At 32.2% G+C, this 7,853-nt stretch overlaps 1 pseudogene; it reads right to left on the bottom strand.

The window, feature by feature from the left end:
• Window positions 1-598: 598 nt before the first annotated feature.
• LOC128186873 (uncharacterized) lies at window positions 599-7,310 on the bottom strand (annotated as a pseudogene).
• Window positions 7,311-7,853: the final 543 nt, after the last annotated feature.

Below are 7,853 nucleotides of genomic sequence, written 5' to 3' on the forward strand. Positions count from 1 at the left end.
ATACATAGTCACAAAATTCATCACATCTCTATTGCAAAATATGCGACTGCATTAACAATAAATGTATTTATATTACTGATGCAAAAACATAATTGAAATGCTCATCTTTGGAGCCAGCATACATGTTTAAAAATTAAAAAAACCGGTAACTATTCAGCAGAAGCTTGTTGTATGTTCCAGTTTTTTCAGGTCACAAGAAAGCATCCTTCCCAGACTTCTCTGAAGTTAAAGGATTTCTAACTATTATACTAATCTTAATTATGAAAATCACACATGATATAAGATAGAGATTGTAAAAACTATTGTTTTTAGATATCTGAAATGTTCTTTGCAGTTATGACCTTATAAAAGTAAATATCCTTACCCTTCCTAACAAAGATAGAGGTCGATGTTTGAAAGTACAGATTTGTTTCTGAAGGGAGAAAAAATTTTCTAACAGCCAGACGATTATGTTATTGTATACGAAATTTGACTTCCTTAGAAATTCGACTTTCGGTCCATCATTACGCATAATATATTTGTATGTAAGACTTAAAGCTAGCATACCCGTGAATCTTTATAGGTATCGTTTCTCCCATGAGAGGGTTAAAGTAACTTAAGGATGACGTTTACTCAGAATGAAAAAAAAACCCACTGATGATATCCATATAATAACTATTGGACAAGTAAGACACTTGTATGTAATGCTGAAATCCACTTTCAAACAACTGGGTCAATGACCTACTTTTTTTGCTAATGGCCAATCAAATTATTGCATAAATTCAGCATTGTAAATTTGAAATTTTAGGAGGTAATCACATATTTCGACAATATTTATTTGTTAATCACATTAATAAAACATAACATTGTGTGTATCTATTCATAAAGGGTATATTCTTAAAATTGAACTAAAATTTTTACATGAAACAAGCCCGTTTTTATTTTATGCAACTCGAATTTCCTCTGTTTCAAAAAAAAAGTTCATAAAAAACAACAAATTTTCATTTCAATATTAAAAAAAATTGAATGATGATAATCCTTTATGGATAAGCTATGCATGTAAACTGCATCCTAAAGAAAACAAAATTAAAAAGCAAAGTGGGTGTCAATGATCAAATTTTTGAGATATTTTTTCTTTAAATAATCCGAATTTCCTCTGTTTTTCCCGAATTCATATGTATTTTCATTCCATTCTCTTAAGCAGTTGAACAAAAGACAATAAGAAAAATCTGTTAGATTTTCTTTGTGACATCTAGTTTGATAATTTTTAAGGCAAAAATAATGGATTAACTATTTTAAAAATTAAAATTCTTACATTCAAAATTTCGAATTTCCTCTGCATTTCTCTATTTTATCCAACATGTTTTTTTTATTTGAATAATAAGAAATACTATTACAAAAAAAAATTCATATCAATTATAATTTACCTGACACATTCTTGTAAAAAATATATAAATGTTAAAATATTATGTAATAGAATTTTATCACAAATCAAAAGAATATATTACTGATTATTATATACAAAATCAATACTGACATATAGCTTCTAATGAACAATTCACAAATTTTGTATGTTCTATGCATGTGAACCATGAAAATTCATTTTTATAATGAATGATATATAACATATGTGAATATAAGAATACGTCCAATAAAAAAAACCCATTGATTTTCATTATGTTTTGCAGTTCAAAAATTGATATCATGATCAGACAGAATATCTAATTCAACTTTCATTCAAAGACATGAAAAAGTTTGTGACAGAATCAATAATTTTTTTACACTTAGTTACTCTAACTGAGCTGTTGCCACACTGTTCAGTAAATAGAGCATGAATACCATCAGCACTTCTTGAGTGTGCTAGTCTGAGACATTCAAAATCTAGACCACTGCCTGCAACTTTCTTAGCCATTCCAGCACTAAGTACATTTTTATCTACCAGACATTGCAAAGACGGGATATTTCTTTTCACAACCTTTTGGTAACAATAAGCACTCAATGCATACTGAAAGGTACATGTAGTACATGAATGTTCATCATCACAAAATTGAACAGTGTCAAATAACCTTTTTAACATTAAAACGTCTTCTACAGCATCATGTGCATTGTAGGTACATTGAAGCAACACATCTGATAAATGTTGTTGCCTATATGAGCACAAACTAGGATGGACAAGTTTGAATAAAAATTTGGTATCCAAAAACCCTTGCACGCAATGTGCCATCCGATCTAACAAAGAGCAAGAATCTAAAGCATGAAATAGAACATGGACATCAAAACTTTTGATATTATGGCCAACTAAAATAACACAGGCTTGCTTTTCAATAAAGCTTAAAAAGGATTCAAGTGCACTTGATATTGAAATAGCATTCACTTTCCTCTCATTGTGATAGAGGGCTCCATTATTAAGCTTTAGGCCTGTAACTTCTGATGCAGAAGGGGTAATTTGCTCCTTTGGCATGACATAGGTGGAAAATGACTCATCCCCACAGACGGCAGCCACCTGCAGAATATGTGATGTTCTTGCTAAAATGAAAAAAAAGCATCAACATAAGCATTTATGTCACATGAGTCAACTTATAAAAACAATCCTTTGAATTAAATCAACCAGATTAATATTTTGGATAATTAAAAATTCATATGCATCAATACCAAGTCCTGTTGTTTCCAGGTCAAAAAAGACAAGACTATGGTCTTTGATTGATGACAAACTCTGAAGTTGTGGTACAGATGATGGTCGTGGTATTTCTTTAACCGCACTGTTTGGATCACCAATTCCAACTCCAGACATATAAGTCGGACCCTCTCTTATTTCTTTACATGATGTGGTCTGGCATCTACAAAGGCAACAAGATAATCAATATCATTAACTGACTAATTCAAACTAATTTAAACATTTTCACATTAATGACCAATAAGCAGTGAACAATTCATTAAGCTTGCATGCATCAGATATGCACACATTTTTTTTTTATTGTCAACATTACTGTATATATATTAAATAAGTACCTTACATTAGAACTGACTTATTTTTAGATAAGCTAGTTGTTTGTAACAACTGTCTGATATAATCAATGAATTAATCCTCATCTTGAATTGGTAGGGAGAGTAGTATACCGATACTTCCATACACACATATGCAATATCATAATCAATGCATAAAACCTTATAAAAAAATAAAGAGAAAGATTTTGTTTTAGAGACTCACTTCTTGGCTTTCAGTTCTATTCTTCTCCTCTTTGCTTTCTTTGTTCGTGCAATAGCTTGTCTTTTCCGTGACTGTGAGTCTCGAAGATAGCAAAACTTTTTTGTGTGCTTTCCTGGGGAAAGACCCACTCTTCTGTTCACCTGTTTAAAATATGATATAGTATTATGAACAAACTCATTATTATATATATATATATATATATATATATATATATATATATATATATATATATATATATATATATATATATAGTAATGATTTCTTTCTCAATTTGCAATATACAAAATTTGCATAAATGGGTTATGAAGTTCCTAACTGTAAACAATATGGAATGTATTTCGCATTATAGAGTTCTTAATAATGGTTAAGTATAGTATTGAAAATGGTTAAGATTAGGCAATTGCAAAAATAATCTGAAATACTGTGTCAGTCCAGGTGTCCTTAAAACTACTGAGCTTTACAGCATATATATCTAGCTTAATTACCTCTACTACATAGGTTTGTCCTGTGTTTTTCTCTGCAACGCTTGCGGCAACTCTGTAATTGAGACTTGCAGAACTGCTAAAATGATGGTTCTTTGGAGCTTTCATGGAGACAGTTTTATTGAATGACTCGTTGGCCTGTGTGCTTCCTAAATTTGAAAGTTTAATACTGTACTTAAGAAATTTAGAGCAAACTGTTTGCAGAGATTCTTGGAGATGACTGTCCCGCATGGGTTTCCCATAAGGCAAGGCAGTGTATTTTTGTTTGGTTTGTTTACATGGGAACACCAAGAGTCACTGCATGAGGTATGATCACCAAACGGATGCTTGCCAAGTGCATCCAAGCCCTTTTGTATGCCATCTGGATTTCCTCTGTTTTGAGCCAACATGTAATTAAAGCATTTCACCAAGTACCGGATTACTTTGGTACTCAAAGATTTGTATTTTGGTTGCAAACCATACAGATTTGAAGAAAATGTTTTCCTAATATGATTCCTGTCACTTATCTTCGTAATGTTGTTATGAATTAATGGTTCTTAGATGGGAAAAAGTAGTTGTGTCCTCATCTGCCACAACTTTGGTAATGTTGACCCCTTTGTCCACCATCTTAATTGGTAACCATATCGACAACCATATCTCTTTCCATTGCTTTAGAGCTGCCTATAATTACGATAATAATAGATATTAATAGCTTACGTATAAAGAAATATATACATGCATTATTATGCATTGATATCTCTCTCTCTCTCTTGCTCTCTCTCTCTCTCTCTCTCACTCTCTCTCTCTCTCTCTCTCTCTCTCTCTCTCTCTCTCTCTCTCTCTCTCTCTCTCTCTCTCTCTCTCTCTCTCTTTCTCTCTCTCATTATTATATTCATAGCAGAAAGAAGACCCTACCTTCCCAGTTTTTTCGGCAGTCATGATCTTTGGGGACTCTACCAGCTTTTGTAGCATTTTCACAAATCCTGCAAGATTTTGAGCGTACCTCATAATCAATGATTTTCCCTGTATGCGATCCAATCATCGAGCAATGGCCTGAAAATTAAAAAAAAAACCAACAAACTTACCTTTTATTTCGTATAGTCATGCAGATGAAATTTAAGAATTATAAAATTGAATAACTAATTAAATATTGTCATTATTTGTAAACTATCTAATAAGATACTACCGGTACATGTAAATTTGAAAGAGCTAATTAACTCATATGGTTTATTTGAATTAATTATCTGTTATCCCTTCATCATGCCTATGGTACTACCAATGATATTCATCCATTAAATTGTAGTTTGTATATATTGTAAATAAGTATTTTCTCTACTATTTAATTTCAGTTATGAGAATAAAGTCCATTAATATCACTGTCATGAAATACTCAGGAAATACTTGTACTGGCATGAAGACCACTGAGGATTATATATTTGCAGCATGTGACTTAATTTTCATGAATTTCTGAATTATGGAATATACCGACTTCATTCAATGTACAAACAAGCAATTCTGTGAAATTACATATCCCATCAAACCTTTATAATCTTTATGATCTATGAGACTTAGCCCCAGGAAATAAGAATTTCACAGTACATGTAATATGTCGCACAAACATATAGTATTATTATATGTTTCTCTTCTTATAATACAATAATCATAACTTACCTTTAACCCTTAATAATGATTTTAATTAAATAAACCAAGTAAAACTTCATTCTTAAAAAAATCATACCAGAGAGACTGTCAAAAGATCGCCCACTGCCCCGCTTTTGCCAACCAGCATCGACACTGACTGTCAATTCATCTGTACCCTCACTCCTGAAAATTCCCCAAACAAGTCATAATTTAAGTAAAATAAAATGGGATTTATTTTTAAACACTATGAATTTCAGCTCTGATAGAACCTTCATGAAATAATTGCATGTGCATGTATATGTATTATTATGCAGTTTTTCAACAAAGACAATGAAGCATTATACAAAAATAAAACCAATTTTTTTCAAGGATATATATTGTACCAGTATTTTATCTGCATGTATACATACTCTAAAGTTGCCTGAATTTCCTCATGAAGGCTGCTTCTTTTAGTGTCCTCTGCAACTTTCTCCATGACTGTTCCCAGTTCATTTTGCCTGTTTTGCAATGTTCGGGTACTAACTGTAGGTATATTCAGAGATGATAAAAGAGCATTCACCTGAGAAGGCCCTATGCCTGAATGCATCATTCCTGAAAAATAAGATTCATGTGTATTTCATGACTTAAGGAAATATTAATGACAAGAAGTTGTTTAAAAATATTACTGTATATTATATTTTGTGGTGGCTCAATTTTCGTGGTTTTTGTGGGTATCCCTCTCCACGAATTTACGTCCTCCACGAAAACAAGTTTTGTACGAGTTATTTTTCTTACTTAAACTGAAAACCATGCAACAAAGCCACGAAATTACATCCCCACTAATAAGCAAAAAGCCAACATTTCACGAAAATTGACCTCCACGAATTTAAATGATTCCACAGTATATTGTACCCACAACCTTTTATAATATCAGTTCATGTATTCAATCAGTCAATCCAGAAATTGTACCTGTGGCAAGCTTAGTATTTGCATCCCAAATTTTTCCATGGCGTTTTCCAGTTGGTATTGTATTTAAGTGCTGACATATGGTGTTTTTGCATTGGACTTTTAAAAAGAACCTAATCCACATGTCAGTACTCCTATGGAATGCGAAAGATGGAGTGGAATGCCACATTTTTCACATCCGGAGAGGCCATCTGCTAACACCCCTAACTCAACAACCCTTCTTCCCTCTCTCCATGATGAGTCATACCTTAAAAAAAATTGTTTTTTAAATAAAGTTGAATGATTCTTTATAAACAAATCAAAGTTTGGTAATACTGAACAAACACAGGCAATGACAATTTAGCTGCAGGTCTGTAGCTCCTGGTTTAAAAAAATTTCAGATGGGCGACCTAAGAGGTACAGTCCGGAGTGCCACCCATTGAAAAAATTGTGTATTTATTGTGCACAAAAATGTGCACTAGTTTTGGACTTATTAACCTTACTTATACGCAAATTCTGTGAAAACAAATAGTACCCTTAAATTTTTCATGCAGATCTTTTATTTCTTAACATGCCTCAGATTTTCTCCGCAACATGCTAGCGACCTCAGAAAATCAAGTATGTTAAATCAAGAGTCACCATTTTTACATGTAAATAAACTGCATCACTTTAATTTACAGGATTGGTGATAGTGTTTAAAAGATTATCAGAGGCTTCAAAGTAAAGAGAAAATATCAGTGCTGTAGTAAATTGCATAAAGAATTTAATAGTACTAATTATTTTCACAGAATTTGCGTATAAATAAGGTTCATGAGTCACGTTGTTGTGCGCAATAAATACACATTTTTTTCCGGTGGGAAGTTCCCAGGTCATCCATCTGAATATTCTCAGACCAGGAGCTACATATACTTGCAGCTATAAATGACAATTATGCAAATTAACTAAAATCAAATGTGGTATTTTTTTTTTACTGTTTTACATTTTTATATAAATGAAGAACATGACTTATATGTAAAGATGCTACATGCATAATGCTTTTCTCTTTATCATGCATTACAACTGTTTATGCAGACTTCAAAAATGTGTAGTTACTGTAAACGTGGTAAAATTTACTACATTAAATTATATATATAATATATGATAGCATGAGTTATTCTCCTAAATTTATCATCTGAAGCAATACCTAGAATTTTCCAATTCATTGAAAGAGACGGAAACGTCGCTGCCTGCCGGTTCTGGCACATCGTGATTATGTATACCGGTAGTCTGAGCATCGTCGGTCTGTTGAATATCAGGAGAATTCTCCCAATAATTGTGATCATCTGTGGTCTTACGGTCGGTCCAGCGACTAGCGAGAAGCTGAGAATTGCTTTTATATTGATTTGACTTCTTTGAGAAGCAGCGTGGCATGATTGTAAATTGCCGTGAATCAGGTCGAAAACATTTTGACAGACGATTGTTTACATGTTACCGCGCGCTGATATACGGCATATGTCGTAAAGAGTTTAAAATCCTTTGTTTGATAAATAATAAGACAACAAAGATTAAATTAAAGAAGAGTTTAAATTAAATAACTTATATACATAAATCTAAAATATAATTTTTCGTCTTTCGGATTTTAATAAATTTACGTCATCATT

Source organism: Crassostrea angulata, chromosome 6 (assembly GCF_025612915.1).
Source record: "Crassostrea angulata isolate pt1a10 chromosome 6, ASM2561291v2, whole genome shotgun sequence".
Classification (NCBI taxonomy): Eukaryota; Metazoa; Mollusca; class Bivalvia; order Ostreida; family Ostreidae; genus Magallana; species Magallana angulata.